The sequence below is a fragment of the Suncus etruscus genome, chromosome 10 (assembly GCF_024139225.1).
Source record: "Suncus etruscus isolate mSunEtr1 chromosome 10, mSunEtr1.pri.cur, whole genome shotgun sequence".
Taxonomy (NCBI): Eukaryota; Metazoa; Chordata; class Mammalia; order Eulipotyphla; family Soricidae; genus Suncus; species Suncus etruscus.
The window spans coordinates 108,878-124,312 of NC_064857.1; the positions used below are offsets into that span (position 1 = coordinate 108,878).

The 15,435-nt window shown below is 40.7% G+C and overlaps 1 non-coding gene and 1 pseudogene across 1 annotated transcript; both read right to left on the bottom strand.

Moving 5' to 3' along the window:
• Positions 1-4,408: 4,408 nt before the first annotated feature.
• On the bottom strand, positions 4,409-4,541 carry LOC126021118 (small nucleolar RNA SNORA51). Its single transcript, XR_007499729.1, has one exon. It is a non-coding gene; the product is annotated as a small nucleolar RNA SNORA51 (small nucleolar RNA).
• Positions 4,542-8,091: 3,550 nt separating this feature from the next.
• LOC126020823 (nuclear receptor corepressor 2-like) overlaps positions 8,092-15,435 on the bottom strand; it is a 30,470-nt pseudogene continuing 23,126 nt past the window's right edge.

Consider the following 15,435-nt stretch of genomic DNA (forward strand, 5'->3'; position numbering starts at 1 on the left):
TGGGATGTTCTTCCATTTTCTTAGATCCTCTTCAATTTCTTTCTGAAGTGTTTTAAAGTTTCCTTTGTATAGGTACTTCACTTCCCTTGTAAGGTTTATTCCTAGGTACCTAATATTTTTTGATACTATTTTAAATGGAATTGTATTTTTAATCTCTCTCTCCTCGACTTCGTTGTTTGTATAGAGAAACGCTACTGTCTTTTGTGTATTGACTTTGTATCCAGCCACTTTGCTGTATTGGTTAATTGTTTCTAGGAGTTTTACTGTGGACTCTTTAGGGTTTTTGATGTATATCATCATATCTTCTGCAAAAAGAGATAGTTTGAGTTTCTCTTTCCCAATTTGGATTCCTTTGATTCCATTCTTTTGCCAGATTTCTATTGCTAGGACTTCTAAGATTATATTGAATAAGAATGGAGAGAGTGTACAGCCTTCTTAGTTCCTGACCTTAATGGAAATGCTTCTAGTTTTTCGCCATTAAGGATAATATTGGCTGTGGGCTTTTCATAGATAGCTGTAACTATCTTGAGGAAGGTTCCTTCTAGCCCTATTTTACTGAGTGTGTTCAACATAAAAGGGTGTTGGATTTTGTCAAATGCCTTCTCTGCATCGATTAATATGACCATGTGGTTTTTGTCTTTCTTGTTGTTGATGTGATGTATGATGTTGATTGATTTGCGGATGTTGAACCAACCTTGCATTCCTGGGATAAAACCCACTTGGTCATGGTGTATGATCTTTTTGATGAAGTACTGGATTCAGTTTGCTAAGATTTTGTTGAGTATCTTTGCATCTATGTTCATTAGTGAGATTGGTCTGTAGTTTTCTTTCTTGGTGGTGTCTTTACCATCTTTGGGATTGAGTGTGATATTAACCTCATAAAAGGAGTTGGGAAGGATTCCTGTTTTTTCAATGATTTGGAAGAGCCTGTGGAAAGTGACAGTAATCTTCTTCTAATGTTTGATAGAATTGACCTGTAAATCCATCTGGGCCTGGACTTTTATTCTTAGGGAGTTTCTTAATTATATCTTCAATTTCCTCTGAAGTGATTGGTCTGTTTAGGTTTTCTAAGTCTTTCTTTTTTAGTCTCAGAAGATGGTATTTTTCCAGGAATCTGACGATTTCTACTGGGTTCTCCAGCCTAACTGAGGATAGTTGTTCATAATATGATCTCATGATATGCTGTATTTCTTGGGGTTCTCTTGTAATCTCTCCCCTTTCATTTGTTATCTTACTGATTTGGTTTTTTTCTCTCTTTTTTGGTGAGTTTTGCCAGTGGTTTGTCTATCTTGTTTATTTTTTCAAAAAACCAACTCCTTATCTCATTGATTTTTTGTATTGTTTTCTTAGTTTCTATGTTGTTTATTTCTGCTCTGGTTTTTATTTTATTTATTTATTTATTTTTGGTTTTTGGGCCACACCCTGTGACGCTCAGGGGTTACTCCTGGCTATGCGCTCAGAAGTTGCTCCTGGCTTCTTGGGGGCCATATGGGACGCCGGGGGATCAAACCGCGGTCCGTCCTAGGCTAGCGCAGGCAAGGCAGGCACCTTACCTCCAGCGCCACCGCCCGGCCCCAAAATGAATCTTTTTTTTTTTTTTTTTTTTTTTGGTTTTTGGGCCACACCCGGTAACACTCAGGGGTTACTCCTGGCTATGCGCTGAGAAGTTGCTCCTGGCTTGGGGGACCATATGGGACACCGGGGGATCGAACCGCGGTCCGTCCAAGGCTAGCGCAGGCAAGGCAGGCACCTTACCTTTAGCGCCACCGCCCGGCCCCCCTGGTTTTTATTATTTCTTGCCTTCTGGTTGTGGTTGGATTTCTTTGCTGCTGTTGTTCCAATTCCTTGAGATGATCATTTAAACAGTTGATTTTTGTCATTTTCCTCTTTCTTGATATAGGCCTGTATTTCTATGAGTTTCCCCCTAATTACTGCTTTTGCTGTGTCCCACAAATTTTGACAAATTGTCTCTTCATTATCGTTTGTCTCAAGGAGTCTTTTTATTTCTTCCTTGAGTTGCTCTTTGATCAGCTGTTATTGAGCAGCATGTTGTTTAATCTCCAGGTACTAGTTTTTATCCATTGCTTCTTTTTGCAGTCAATTTTGACCTCTGTTGCATAGTGATCTGATAGGGTGCTTCTAAGTATCCTTACATTTGTGGTCTTATATAGATTAGATTTGTATCCTAAGACATAGTCTATTCTGGAGAAGGTTCCATGAGGGCTTGAGAAGAATGTGTATTCTGTTTTCCTGGGGTGGAGGGCCCTATATAAGTCTATTAACCCTAGATCTTCTAATTTTTCATTATGGGCTCTTATTTCTTTGCTATTTTTCTGTTTGGTGGATCTGTCCAGTGGTGACAGTGGAGTATTGAGATCTCCTACTTTTATCACATTTCCCTTCATGTGTTTCTCCAGGTTAGTGAGCAACTGCCTCACATATTTTGCTGACTCTACATTAGGTGCATAAATATTTATCAGGGTTAGTACCTCTTGACCTAGTATTCCCCTGGTTAGTATGTAATGACCCTCTTTTTCTCTGATCACTTTCTTGAGGTTGAATGGAATTTGGTCTGATATAAGAATGACTGTCCCTCCTCTTTTTTGTTTTTCATTGGCCTGAAAGATTGATTTCCATCCTTTTATTCTAAACCTATGCCTGTCCTGTACTTGTAGGTGTATTTCTTGCAGGCAGCAGAAGTTCGGTTTATGTTTTCTAATCCAGTTCTCTACTATGTGTCATTTAATGGAAAAGTTCAGTCCATTAACATTTAGGGAGATTATTGACAGAGAGGGCTGTTGTGCAGTTGTGTTGTGTAGGATGGTTGTTGTTACAATCGGGGGTTTGGATTTTGTAGTTTGTCTCTGAGTAGGTAATTTAGAATCAGTTTTGTTTGCACAAATAATGCAAGATCGTTTTTTTTGAGAATGTTTTTAGGCTACCATCCCATATGAATGATAGTTTTGCTGGGTACCCTAGGCTGGAAATTTCTTTCATTAAGTTATTTGTCATTTAAATATTTTATTCCACTCTCTTCTTGCTTGAATTGTTATGTTCCTTTCTTTGTACTTGAGGTTTTTTCCCCTTATTGCTTTAAGGAGTTCATTTTTCTCTCTCTTTTTTATTTTTTTTGCCATTTGGATTACTATATAGTCTTGGTGTTGATTTATTAGGGTCTACTTTATTGGGGACTCTTTTCACTTCCTGGATTTGCATGGAGTCCTTTTTCCAAAGGGTAGTTTTCTGCTATAATTTCCCTAATTACTTATTCTTCCCCATTCCCTGTTTTCTCCCCTTCAGCTATACCTACAATTCTTAGATTATTTCTTTTGTCTTTGTTCATTAAGTACTGGGCTTTTCCTTCCAGTACCTTGTCTCTTATTTCCTTGTAGGTTTCCTGGTCGTTTTTGGTTTGCAGTTTTCCTTCGAGTACTTCTATGTGCTTCTCCAACTCTGTGATTCTGCTCGTATAGCTTTTTACTATGTCTTTTAATTCCTTTAATTCCTTTTGCATGGAGTCTCTCATGTTTTGAATGAGATCTTCTTTAATTTGGCTAATTTGTTCCTCCATGGATTTCTTGTACTCAGTGGCTAGCGATTCTCTCATTTCTTTTACCATGGCTTGCATTTCCTTTCTCATGGCTGCTTTTAAAATCTTCATCTCTTGGATCTGTGCGTTTTGGTGGACTTAGGAATGTACTAGGGCTTCTCTCAGTATCTGCAGCTGTTAGGGTCCTCCTCAGTCTACCCATGTTTTTTTTTTTGCATTTATTAGTGTGGCTCAGAGAGCAGTGCCTTCCGATTTTGGCTTGCTTTTGCTCCCTGTGGTGTGGGGCTGGGTCCCTTCTCTGGATTGCAGCTCTGGGTGGGACTGTTGGGTGGGCTGGCTGAGGTTTGGCCTCTAGAGTTCCCTCTTGAGAAGCCTGATTAGTTGCTGCCCTCTCTTGTTGCCAGCCAGTGCAGTACCGCTCCTGGCCACAATGGTGGAGGGTGCTGTTGAGCCTGACTCCCTTGTCCTCCTCCCCTATGTGGAAGTCAGTGGAGCTCTGCCCCCTCCAGGCCTCTGCCAGAAGCCCCTCCTACCTGTAGTACCTGTCCCATCCCAGAGGCTCCTAGACCCAGTGGGGCAGGGGCGGGGGCAGAGGAAGGTCCCTTACTTCTGCCAGCCTCAGAAGCCTCAGGGATGCGATTGGGGGAGGGGCAGAGGCAGGGGAGGGTCCCCTACTGTCAGAAGCATCAGGGACGTGATGGGGGAGGGGCGGAGGCAGATGAAGGTCCCATACATCAGCAGGCACCAGAAGCCTTGGAGACGCGATCGAGGGAGGGACGGAGGCGGGGTAGGCCTCCTACTATCAGCAGGTGCCAGAAGCCTCGCAGACGCGATGAAGGCCATTAATTAAAAAAATTTTTTTGACCCCCAATTCATAATACAGACCAGGCAAAGGGCCTGGGTTGAGGTGTATATGGGGTGCATTTACTGTACCTCCTCTTTCTATACAGTCAGTGTAAAGAACACAGCCTGTGGTAAGAATTGAGAGGCCTTATCTTTTTGTGCATTAATTTTGTATCCTGCCACTTGATACATAAATCTATTGTTTCTGGGAGATTTTTGTAGAATCTTTAGGATTTTCTGAGTATATTGCATATGTCATATGCAAACAGTGAGTACTTGAATTCTTTCTTTCCTATCTATATTCCCTTAATATCTTTCTCTTGCCTAATTGCTATAACAAGTACTTCCAGTACTATGTTGAATAGGATGGTGAGAGGCAGCAGCCTTGTCTTGTACCAGATTTTAGAAGGAAGGATTTAATTTATATAAATTAAGAATACTTGCCGTTGGCTTGTGGTAAATGGCCTTGACTATATTGAGAAATGAATGGGTTTTGGACCTTATCAAATACTTTATCTGCATCTATTGATATGATCATGTGGTTTTTAATCTTTCTTTTGTTGATGTGGGGTATTAAGTTGATTGACTTCAATCATGTTAAAACTTCCTTGGATCTCTGGAATGAATCCTACTTGGTCATGATGTATGACTTTTTTGATGAGACATTGGATTCTATTTGCTTGCATTTTGTTAGGAATTTTTGCATTGGGGATATCGGTGTATAGTTCTCTTTTTTGGTGGCCTCTCTATCTGCTTTTGGTATTAGGGTGATTTTAGCTTCATAAAAACTATTTGGGACTGTTTCTTCTTCAGTTTCTTGGAAAAGTATGAAAAGGGTAGGCAGTAGATCTTCTTGGAAGGTTTGAAAGAATTCATTACTGTATGCATCTGGGCCTTGGCTTTTGTTTTTGGAAGACTTTTAATTACCTATTTATTTATTTATTTATTTATTATCTGGTTTTTGGGCCACACCTAGTGATGCTCAGGGGTTACTCCTGAGCTATATGCTATGTGTTACTCAGGTTCTGTGCTCAGAAATCGCTCCTGGATTGGTGGGACCATATGGGACTCTGGGGGTGAGGATCAAACTGTGGTCTGTCCTAGGTCAGCCCTACCACTGTGCCACCACTCTGGCCTCTTGATTACCATTTTAATTGTCTTAATACTGATGGGTATTTTGAGATATGTTAGATAATGGTGGTTCAACCTTGAGAAGTTATAAGAGTCCAAGAATCTATCCATTTCTTCCAGTTTCTCGTGTTTTGTGCATAGAGTTTCTCACAGTAGTCTCTGATTACCTTTTCCATTTCTGTAGTATTTGTAGTAATCTGCCTGTTTTTATTTCTAATACAGTTTATTAAAGTTCTCTCTTTTCCCTTCTTTGTGAGTTGTGTTAGTGGTTTATCAATCTTGTTTATTTTTTCCAAAGAACCAACTCTTGTTTTTATTCATTTTTCAAATTGATTTTTGGATTTCCTATACATTGATTTCTGCTCAAAGCTTTATTATTTTCTTTTGTCTTTCTAATTTGGTTCATTTTATAGATCACTTTTCAGTTTTGTAAGCTGTTACATTAAGTTATTTATGTAGGCACCTTTTTCTTTCCTGATGGATGCTTTCGCAGGTAGAAATTTTCCTTAGTACAGCTCTTGCCATGTCCCACAGATTCTGATAATTTGTGTCTTCATTTTTGTTTGTTTTCAGGAATCTTTTTTTTTGTTTTTTGTTTTTTGGATCACACCCGGCAGTGCTCAGGGGTTATTCCTGGCTCCAGGCTCAGAAATTGCTCCTGGCAGGCACGGGGGACCATATGGGACGCCGGGATTCGAACCGATGACCCCCTGCATGAAAGGCAAATGCCTTACCTCCATGCTATCTCTCTGGCCCCTGTTTCCAGGAATCTTAATTTCAACTTTGATCTTGTCTCTGAACCACTGGTTGTTCATTAGTGAGATGTTGACTTTTCCAGGTGTTAAATATTTTTCTCTGTGTCTGTTTGTTATTCACTTCTAATTTCTGTGCATCATGATCTGAGAAGGTAGTTTTGCAATTTATATACTCTTTATTTTTTGGAGGTATGCTTTATGGGCTATTGTGTCATCTATTTTGCACAATAAATTAAGTGCTTTGGAGAAGAATGTGTATCCAATTATCTGATAGTGGAGAGCCGTATCTATCTACTGAGCCAATTTCTTCCATTGCTCCTTTCTGTGCTAGTATATTCTTGTTAGGTTTCAGCCTGGTTGATCTGTCAAGTGGTGACAAGGCAGTGCTGAATTCTCCTACTATTACTGTGTTATTTACATCTTTCTTCGTTTTAAGTAGTTGTTTTAAATATTTTGCTGGTCTCTCACTGGGTGCATGTATGTTTAGGCATGTGAATTTTTCCTATTGTACATATCACTTAATTATTAGAAAATGCCCATCCTTGTCCCTCATAACATTTTTGTTTAAAGTCTGTGTCATCTAAAATTAGTATGGCCACTCCAGCCATTTTTGTTTTTGAGTATATTTACTTTTTAATGAGAAGAATGTGTAATTGAGAATGTCGCCTCTACTCAGATGTGGCCACAGAATCCATCGAGTTCATTCTGCACAGGGAGTGGGGAGTCAGGGGCAGGGTCCCCTGGCACCCTTGGATTCTGGGCTCACTGACTGTCTTGGATGATAAGCAAAGATGGAAAGCACAGCTGAAGTGATACTGAGTTAGTCCTTCCTGGCATAAAACTTCTGAATCCATTCATTGAAGGTATCAAAAAAATGCCCTGTAAACCAATACATCATTTACACTGCCTGTCTCCCTCCCCACCAAAGCCCAAGGGTCAGAGCACTCCTGGGCACTGAGTGTGCAGGGAGCTGGGCCAGGCCTAGACCCTATGGTCCAGAACACTAAGCAGGATGCTGGAGAACAGGAACGAGGCTGCTAGCTCAGTTTAGACTTTTGTTTCAAATGCATTAAAGGAGAAACAGTGGAGTGGGAGGAGCATGGTCAGCCAGCTTCAGGTTTCTGGCCAGGCTTACCCACTGTGCCCCTTTGGGCCCCTCTTATCCCGAGCACCAGGTAAGCATCTCCAGAATAATATCACTGCACAAGGCCAGCCAGGGGCTGGAATTGTAGTTAAGGCTATAGATAAACAAGGAGGCAGGCTCTGAATCAACTGATGGACAGGTGGATGGGTGGGTGGGTCACCCAGGGACTCCTTTCTCAGCAGGATATCAACTGCATCTCAATCCTAGACAGGTGCACCAGTGACAGTCACTCATTGTTGGAGATTGTCTCATACTGGGAACACAGCAGGGGCTTGGGTTCCTTGTCCTGGCCAGCCAGGAGCCCGCTGCTGTGGGAGGCAGAGTCATGACAAAAAGGCCATGGTGCCAGCCTGCAGCCACATGATCAGTGGATTATAGGGGAATGATGTGGAACCTGAGGACAAGGGCCATTCTTCTACAAGTGATTGGTGGGTGGTGTTGAGCTGTTGCAGAGATCCTCTGAATGCACCAAGGAGAGAGACGGGGCTGCTTCCCTGATGCTAGGCCCCAGGGTGGGAGACTTGGCCTGTGGCTACTGGGTCTCCTGGCCTTTATGCCTCCACTGGTGAGGTGCATTCACATGGTAGCTATGTACATCAGCAATGGTTGCAGGCATAGCAGCAGGCAGGCTGGCACTCTGCCATTCAGAGGGTTAAAGGCATTGGCTCCTAGTGGGTGCTCCTTCCAGTGGTGATATCTACTCTGAACACCTTTCTAATTATGGCCTCCAGTTGCATGTTGGTGCTGGTATGCTCCTGGACCACCTGGGTCTGGCAGCTCATAAGGCCTGTTTCGGTGATGGCAGGCATGTTGAAGATCTTCATGCCTGATTGGCCGATATTGTACTTGTGCTCATTGCAGTTGTGGGTACTCAGCTTCTTGTCGCTCTCCTTCTTCTTAGACATCACTATGGACGAGTTGTTCTCAATGACTTTGCTAAAAAAGGAGGGAAGTTGGCTAGTGCTGTCGGCAGACTTGGATCCCATCCTGGACACCCCAATCTCCCCTTCCCAGTACAGCATGCCAAACATGGTGCTGTAGGGTGCCCTGACTTGGACACTCTGGGAGGGATGGGCTCAATGCCATTCTCACCACTGCCTAGGGTTGATGACTTTATAAGTTTGGGGACCTCTTGCCCCCTTCATTGTGAGGGGAACCAGAGGCAGGGGCGCAGTGCTCAGGAGGTAGACTATGCTGAGAGGACAGCAGAGGTCCAGGAAGGGGCGTCTTGCTCCAGGAAAGGTACAGTGAAGTGTAGGCAGAGCTGCACTGGGCTGCACTGAGCTGCTGTGGTGGTGCCAGGTGTAGTCCTGTGTGATCATCCCGGTGATGTACTGCTCCAGGGTGATCACCTGCTGGTGGCTCTTCACCCCCAATATGGACAAGCAAGCCAGGGGCTGCCCGACTTTTGGTCAGCAGCTGCAGGTGTGGCAGGAGAGTGACCTCAGCACTGAGCTTTTTGGGGCCTGGGTGTTTGTGCTGAAGCTCCCCTGATGGGTGGCTTTTGTTGAGCTCCTCCAGATGCTTGGGGAACCTCTTGTTGTAGGGGGAACTCACAGGGCTCACAGGCTTTATTCTATTGGGGTTGTAGCTGCTGCTGTGATAACTGGGGAGGGGAGCCAGTGGTCAGTGGACCTACTTGCAGCCCCTTATTGTAAGAATTTGATGCATGTGATCTTAAGGGAGTTATTTAAGGGAGTTGTTTGTTTGAATAATTGCCCTCCAACCTTTAAGTTGGAGTCTGCGTTTATTTTGACTATTCAGATGTGCTTCTTGTAGACAGAAAAACATTGGATTCAGCCTTTTGATTTATTTCGTCATTCTGCGTCTCTTAACAGGTGATTTAGCCAATTAAAATTGAAGAGATGATTGTCATCGAACTTAGTGTCATCATTTAGTAGGAGTTTGGTGTGTATTTTGTGGTCTATCTTATCTTTTATTTAATTTTATTTTGAAACAATTGTGATCAACAGGATACTTCATAGTTGAATTTGATATATAAAATGAGTCAGGGCACTTCCCACCACCATTGTCAACCTACCTCCACTAATGGCCCAGAGTGCATCACCTCCTCCCCACCTTTGCCTGCCAGTATAACAGGTTCCTTTAAGTTTAAATTGTTAAAGTTTAGGTCCCTTGCTTCTATTATTGGGATTTTTTTTGCCACACCCAGTGATGCTCAGGCGTTACTTCTGGCTATGTGCTCAGAAATAGCTCCTGGCTTTGGGGACCATATGGGACAACAGGGATTGAACCAAGATCTTTCCTAGTTAGCCATATACAAGGCAAACCCCTTACCACTGCACTATCACTCCAGCCCTGTTTCTATTATTGTTGACATAGGCTTGGATATTTAGTTCTGTTCTTATTTATTTCCCAGCAAATGCATCCACGAACACTGAAACCTAACCCAGCTTTCTTTGATACTTTCTTCTTAGTTTTATAAAAAAAATGTGGAAATATGTGGTAAAATAAAGTAGTCCGTGTCCCAAGGTTCTATGAAAAAGCCCCAATTAAAATAAGAAATTTAAAAAATACAATTAAAAAAAGGATGTGTGTGACAGGCTTTTAGGCACAGCAAAATATGGGAGAAATAGATAGGAAAAACCTTTGTCCTAAAAACAGGGAGATCTTACCCATAAAGCATCCTGGTATATGACTAACTACAGGCTCCAGGCATACTAAGTTGTCTAACCCCAAAGTCTTTCTCTATGGTCCCAGTAAAAATTCTTCACAATCATGATTGTCAGGTTTCTGTAGTTGGAGATCCGGGTTTTTGTACAGATCCTATGTCAAAGTCAGGGTGACACAGAGATTATATTCAGGTTTCATCTCACCATTAGGTGGTAATACAAGGAGTCTTGCCCTAAAAGCAAGTTTTTGCTATTACCAAGTTATCAAAGTGTCATGTGAACCTACTCTGGAACAAATCGATGCCAGGGGAGCATTAGGGCCTTTCCTGCTAAAACTGATTTCTTAAGCTGGTGTAGAAAACCATGCTGTTCCATAGATGGGATGCAAAGTTCAGGGTAAATGGCCAATGTCCTATCTTCTGAAGCCTAAGTCTTGTTATTATGACAAATATTCCGGGTGTAAAGACTCACTGCAATATTAACTTTATGTGTTCTTATCCCTATTAGAAAAGAACTTGTTTCACATGTAAGATTTCCCCATTTTAATGTGCCTATGCAAAAAGGAACTTGCTACATGGTACTACTGTAGCAAATGGGGTCAAAATAATAAGGCAACCAATCCCAATATCCTGGTTCTAATATAAACTTGAAGTACAAGAGGGATTTATCTACTATAATTTCCTACTAAATAGATCCAAAAAAGAAATGGGGAAACTGCCACTACATAATAAGATAGACAATAATAATTATACCTATTAAGGAAATACATCTAAAGAAATATTCAAAGGAGATATACAAGTCTTTTAAAATAGTCTAGGGGGGTGGAGGATAAACTGGAGCATAGATTCAGCCTGTGACATGATCTTGTGGAGTCTGAAAAATGGCTCCAGCAGACATACATCAGGGAATGTCTTCGAGCAATGGGGCTTCTTGAAAATCAAATTTACTAGCAAGCAACAGTCCATAGTGAAGTAAGTTGGGGCTAAAGAGTATCTCAGGAACAAATCAGCAGCAGCAGAGGTAGCAGCTTCTTCGGCGGAGGCAAAGAGAGCTAGGAATCTGTCTTTTCACTTTGGGAGCTAGTTGGCTGCTTGCTGGGTTGTGGGGAGCATTTCGGTTCCTGGGAGTTAAGAACTGAGGGTCAAAAGGGTTGAATGGAAGGTGGATAACAGATCTGGGCCAACAGAGTGAAGGGCTAGAAAAGAATTTGTAAGGTGGTAAGCAAAGGAGGGAAGGAGGCATTATATATAACAGGAGGACAAAAATATACAACATCAAGAGACATTATGTATATTACAGATGGACATTAGGCAGATATTGAGATGGCCAATACATACACTTATGTGCACACATACACTGAAGATCAATTCATAGGTTACAGTTGTAAAGTTGACCCAGGTGGAATGGGTCAGAACTCTTAAAAATATAAAGCCAGCAAGTCTAGGCCAATCATCTTTGGTGAGTAAACTTTAAGTGATAAGGTAATGAGCACTGTAGGAGGAGTCTACAGAATTGTGCAGAATTGTCAAGAAGTTCTCAAGCATCCAGGTTCCTTTCCTAAAAGCAAACTAAAATCATGACCATTATGTTATAATGGTAAACTACATACAATTGAAAACAGACTACAATAACATATTCAATAAATGAGCTCTGTAGCAGGAGTTCATGGCATGCAGTTGCATATTCCATTGCTATCTTTGGACATCAACATTAGATTACATTATCAGGCATAATCTAGTAGAAAATGAATAGATAATGTCCTGACATTATCACAATGAGCACTGTCTTCTAAGTCTAATATAGCATAGCATTGGAGTGTGAAACTGGGTGACCAAACTGTATCTCTAAGTACCACTGTGGACAAAAAGATCAAAGAGTTATTATAGACATAGTAAATTAAGACATAGCAAACACTGTAGTGTGAGTCCATGGCTCCCAAACATGTTCTGCACTCATTTTTGTGGATAAAAGCATTAGAACATTATTATATACACCTCTAAAGAGCATTTGATTGGACACCTGCTTAATCTAAACAGCTGTATTCATTCTTGATTGGAAGAGTTTAATCCATTGACACTTAAGGAAATTATTGATAAAAAGGACTCTTGTGCCATTTTATTGTGTAGGGTTGTTGTTACAGTTGGGGTTTTGATTTGTGTACTTACTCTTTGAGTAGCTCATTTAGGGTCAGTTTGGTTAGCACAAATATTTTGAGTTCTTTTTTGTCTGAGAATATTTTTAATCCTCCCTCCCATGTAAATGAGAGTTTGCTGGGTAGTGGAAACTAGGTTTAAAGTTTCTTTCATTCAGTAGTCCAAATATGCCATTCTACTCTTTTATTGCCTCAATTGTTTCAAATGGAAGATTTGGTTTGATTCTTATATTTTTCCTTCATACTTGAGGTTTATCTTCTCCCTTGCTACTTTAAAGAGTCCATCTCTCTGGTTTTTTCTTTGTTTTGTTTTGTTTTTGATATTTGGATTAAGTGTCTTTTAGGATCTATTTTGTTGGCACTCTTTTTGCCTCAGGTTTGTACAGAAACCTTATTCCCAATGGTGGGGAAGTTTTCTGCTATTATCTCCCTCACTACTTGTTCTTCCCCTTTCTTGTTTTCTTTTCCTTCTGATATTCCTATAATATGGATATTATGTATCATGTCTTTGTTTATTAAGTACTTTACATTCTCTTCCAGTATTTTGTCTCTCTTTTTAAATTATTTATTTATTTTTGGTTTTTCAGTCACACCCAGTGACATTCAAGGGTTACTCCTCCTTATGTGCTCAGAATCACTCCTGGCTTGGGGGACCATATGGGATGCTGGAGGGTTGAACCTTGGTCAGTCTTAGCTAGTGCTCGCAAGGCAGAGGCCTTATGGCCTGTGCCACCACTCTGGCCCCTCTTCTTTCTTTTTTGACTTTTTTTTTTGTCACTGCTGGCTTGTAATTTGTCTTCATGTTTGTCTATGCAACTCTCCCCCTGTGTAATTCTACTATTATGGCTTGCTAACATGTCTTTAAGTACCTTCAGTTCCATTTGTATGAATTCTCTCATTTTCTGAAAGAGTTCTTTGAGTTGGTTGAATTTTTTATCTATAGATTCCTTAATTTTTCAGGCTAGTGACTCTTTGATTTCCATTGCTAAACTATTTAGCAATTGTTGATTTTCGTTCCTTATCTATAAGGTTCAGGTGTTTGGATGGACTTGTATATTTGCCAGGATTTCTCTCCATATCCCCACAGTAGCTGTCTTCTTTAGCTTCCCTATTGATCTTTGCATTTAGTGGTTTGGAATGCTGGAGTATCAGGGTGTTTAAGAAAGTGATCTATAGTTAAAAAATTAAAAGTAATAAAAAATTAAAAAAAAGAAAAAAGAAAGTGATCTATTAAATTGTTTGTATGGAATGTGGCTCGAGGTCTATCTTGATAGAAATTAAAATGACTGTGTACAGATGCACTAGCTTCAGTGTGGTTTGGGAAAAAGAGGGATGATGGAAAGGAGGGTGGTTTCAGTAATGGCACTGGAACCCAGCTGAGGGAAGGCTGCAAATGAGGTCCTGTTCATGCTTTTTTGGAGGTGATTATTACCATAGTTTCCCTGTTCTTGCCCAGTCGCAGAGCTGACTGTCCCCAGGAGGTTAATGATTAGCCATGGCACTTGGACCCAGAAGGAAAAGCCCTTAGAAGGCAGATCAGTTTGTGTTTGGTGAAATGGATTAAGATGTGATGATCCTTATTGTCTCCTACACACAAACCTGGCTGGCCCCAAAGAGTAGGCAATCAGAGATGGCACTGAAACCCAGAAAGAGGCTGAGGGAAGACTGCAAATAGGCCCATTTGTGTTTGGTGGGAGGGGAGTAGGTGATCTGTCATATCTTAAAGTAGATATTTCAGTTCATCTTTAGGCCTGCTTTGAGTCTGTAAAGTTTCTGAGGTGTTGTTTATCTATGAAGCCATGTTTACTTCAAACCTGAATGTAAGTCTGGCTAGGTTAAGTATTCTTGGTGATGCATTCATTTTGTTGAGATCTGTCACTATATCCCACCATTGTCTTTGGGCCTTGAGGATTTCTTGAGACAAGGCTGTAGTAAATCTTAGGTATGCCACTTTGAATGTTATTTTCCTTTTAGTTCTTGCTGCTTTTAGTATTCTATCCTTTACTATGGGCTTCATCATTGTGAATATCATGTGTCTTGGGGTATTTTTCTTTGTATCTCTTTTAGCTGATACTCTTTGGAGATGCAGGATTTGGTTGCATGCACTCTTTAGCTCTGGGAATTTCTCTGCGATGATGTTCTTGATTATTGATACTTCTTGGGGGTTTTCTTCCTGTGTCTCTGGGACGTCAATGATTCCTACATTGTTTCTGTTGAGTTTATTAGAGGCTTTTATTTTCATCTGTTCACATTCTTTGAGGACTTTTACCATTGTCTGTTAATTATTATTATTTTTTTTGTGTGACTCTTTTCCAGCCTCTTCTGTCTTATAAAGTGGTTATGCTTCCTGCTCACTGATTCTGTCTTCCACTGCTGTTACTCTGTTGGAGAAGCTTTCCAGTGAGGTTTTCATTTTGCCTACCAAGTTTTTTAGCTCTGTTATTTCAGTTTGAAGTTTTTTAATTTCTACTCTCAGGTCCTTTTGATTCTATTTGTGGCACATTCCATTCGTTTCGTGCTTTCTATGAATTCCATGAACATCTTCCTATTATTTCTCTAAAGTCCTTATTGAGAGGGTAAATAGGTGTTTGGTACTTTTTGGGTCATCCGAACTACCATCTTTGTTCTCTAAGCATGGTGGGGCCCTGTGTTTTTTCCCCACAGTCACTGTTGTAGTGTGATGTTTTTCCATGTCCTGTGCAGTCATTTCTTGACTAGGAGAAGTGTGTATCAGAGACTTGCTGTCTCTGATGCAGGTTCAGCCACTCTCCTTCCTCTCACTTCTGAGAAGAACACAGAAATATTAATGTAGATGGGATAAACTGAGAGGTTTTGGCAGCCATTATATTTTCTAGAGTATGGTGGCAGAGCTGGGCCAATTTTCTGCTGGAAAGATGGCAAATGACATTCTTCAAGGACCTAGCAAAGTCCATAATAAAATTAATATAGAATCAGAATAGATCATGAATATCCAAAGCCATATTATAAATTAATAAATGCAGAGAAAAATCATAACCTAATTTGTGACTGTATTGTAGGGCTTTTGTAATTAAAACTCCCAGTATTAGAATAAAGATAGGCTTTCTAGGTCAGAATAGGTTATCCAATAAAAAAGCCCATGTATATAAACAGTTAATTTTTGATAATGGAGCTGAGAACATAAAATGGAGCAAAGATAGTCTCTTCAACAAATGATACTAGGAAAACTGGATAACACATTTATGAAA